General features: G+C 36.9%; 1 pseudogene; it reads left to right on the forward strand.

Annotated features, from left to right (window-relative positions):
• Positions 1–951: 951 nt before the first annotated feature.
• LOC125863444 (phenolic glucoside malonyltransferase 1-like) lies at positions 952–2,328 on the forward strand (annotated as a pseudogene).
• Positions 2,329–2,985: the final 657 nt, after the last annotated feature.

The raw sequence follows: 2,985 nt of genomic DNA on the forward strand, positions 1-2,985 counted from the left end.
GGCGAGCAATATTTATCTATGTATCTTAGATACCCGAAAATCACACTAGATACATGTATCTGATGTGATAAGCATGTATCTAAGATACCATATAATTATGAGAGTAACAAGCGAGATAAGAGAGAGGTGAGAGAGGCGAACGATATTTGTCTATGTATCCCAAATACATGTGAAGCCACTTGGATATAGTGTATCTACAACAAATTACACATAATTTTGACCGCATGTATTTTGAGATACTTGTATTTGGACGTATCTTGATGCACCAAAATCTAGTAAGATTCTTAATATTGTAAACTTGTGTGTATCTAAGTAATTAATTAGCTTCTACACTAGTGAGTTTTATGTTAGTTATCCATAAGTTTTTAAAGATTTTGATCTTATTGATATGTGATCACACGCAAAACACATACACTAAATTAGTATATATCTATACTACATTAAAAGTATGAAGATTATTAGAAATGTTTATTAAATTTTTTGTCCTTCATTAAAAGACTCTAAAAAATGGAAAGAAAATGTCATTTATTATTAAAAGAAAATGTCTAAAAAATGGCCTAGTGGTTTGGGCTTGGGATTTCCATGTTGGAGGTCTCAAGTTCGAAACTCCTTGTCAGCGAAAGCAAAGGATTTGCCTTCTGGGTCGAGCTCGTCGCACCGAACTTGTCTACTGCATTAACATCTTAAAAGAAAATATAATTAAGTAGAAACTCTGGTGCTTTATTGTTAGTGCAGACCAGGTCCCTTTGCACGACAGTTTGTCAAATTATCACTCCATTGGCTTTTTGTTATAGTGATTACTCAAAAGTCAAAACTTGATTAAAGTTTTATTAGAATACCGCCAAATTGGCTCGTGTGGACTCCACCACCACTCCATTGATCTTTCTTCTTCATAGTTCAACATTGCTCTATATATTAATATACTCTTTTTTATCTCTAAACCAAACTACAATGGCTTCAGTAATTGAGCAATGCCAGGTTGCGCCCCATCCCAGCGGTGCAGCTGAGCTGACGCTCCGTCTTACCTATTTTGATCATACCTGGTTAGTTTTTGGACGTAATCGACGGCTATTATTCTACAACCTCCCTATTTCCAAACCCCATTTCGTCCAAACCATTATTCCTTCTCTTAAACATTCACTCTCCCTCGCTCTCAAACACTACAATCTTAGCTGGAAACCTTGTTTGTCCACTTATAAACTCAAGTGGTTATCCTGAGTTGCGCTCAAGACAGGAGATTCTGTATCTGTTATCTTTTCTGAGACAACCGATATGAATTTCAATTATCTCATTGGTAACCATCCCCGAAATGCTAAGGATTTGTATCCCTTAATTCCTCAATTAGCGGAACCTAAGGATGCACCAGAGGTCCAATTAGCCCCGATTTTAGCCATCAAAGTGACACTTTTTCCTAATTTTGGCATATCCATTGGTTTCAGTAACCATCACGCCGCCTTCGATGGAACTACTATAGTAAGATTCACTAGAGCATGGGCTTTGCTGAACAAATTCGGCGGAGATGAGCAATTCTTAGAAAATAATCAGCTCATTCCATTTTACGATAGGTCCATAATAAAAGACCCTAATGAACAAGGGGTGGCTATATGGAATGTAGTGAAGACATTTAAGGTGGAGATGCGCGACATTATTGTGATTCCTAATATTGATAAAGTTCGATGTACATTTATTATATCACATAATGAAATCACTAAGCTCAAGAATTTAATACTGTCAAAATGACCAAACCTAGCTCATGTGACATCTTTCACGGTAACATGTGCTTATGTGTGGACTTGCTTGATAAAATCAGAGGCCACCACAATCGGGGAAAAGGAAATAGATGAGAATTTAATGGAGTATTTTGTATGTTCAGCAGATTGCAGAGCGCGGATCAATCCACCACTTCCTCCATCTTATTTTGAGAATTGCGTAATGGAGTATGTTACACAAACAAGGCGCATTGACTTAATTGGAGAGGAAGGATTTACAGTCGCGATGGAATTGATTGGAGAAGTCATTCAAAAAAGGATGAAAGACGAGGAATGGATCCTGAGTGGTAACTGGTTTAAAGAATTTAGCTCGATAGATACAAAACGATTGTTTTCAGTTGCTGGATCTCCGAAGTTTGATTTTTATTCTGCCGATTTTGGTTGGGGAAAGGCCGAGAAGATAGAGTGTTTCTATTGACAATGGTGGATCAATGTCCCTCAGTAAGTCTAAGGATTCGAATGGAGATTTAGAGGTTGGCTTGTCTTTGTCCAAAGCTCAAATGAATGCATTTGCTGCTATATTCACTCATGGTTTAAGCTTGTTGTAGGCAGGGGGAGCTAGGTGTTGGGTTCTGAAGGTGATTAGGGCGTGATGCGGAAGCTTACAATTGGAAATCATAAGACGATAAATTAGACAACACATAAAATTATACTAAAAGAAATATATTATTGTAGGATATGACCAATTGGCCTACATAATTAAAAACTAATCAAAAACATAGAAACTGTAGAGAGAAAATCTCCCCATAAACAAAACTCTTAAAGAACTACATTGTGGATGCTATTGTTGTTTGTGTTAGAAGAAACAAACCTATATTTATAGAGTCCTAAAACCTTTCCTACTAGAAAAGGAGTCCTAAAACCTTTTCTTAGTAGAAAAAGAGTCCTAAAAGGAGAGAATAAACCATGTAACACCCCAGAGAATTTTTCGAACTAAGACTCGAGCCGTCCTTCATGTGGAGTGAGATTTTACCGAGGAATAAAATTTCTTGAGTGTTAAGTTAAGGTCCCTAGGTGTAGCACATTGAGTTCCAAGAAGAGTTGAATTGGAAATAGTCATTTTGGAAAGAATCTGGAAAATTTGGCTAAGTATGGAAAAAAAAAGAATTTTTGGTCAACTTTGAGCAGTCGTAACTCCTAGCTCAAAATGATTTAGGCGAATTTCCAGTTATGTCTGGAAAGCCCTTGGAATGATCTTTCCAACGCCACCGAGTTT

Source organism: Solanum stenotomum, chromosome 4 (assembly GCF_019186545.1).
Source record: "Solanum stenotomum isolate F172 chromosome 4, ASM1918654v1, whole genome shotgun sequence".
Taxonomy (NCBI): Eukaryota; Viridiplantae; Streptophyta; class Magnoliopsida; order Solanales; family Solanaceae; genus Solanum; species Solanum stenotomum.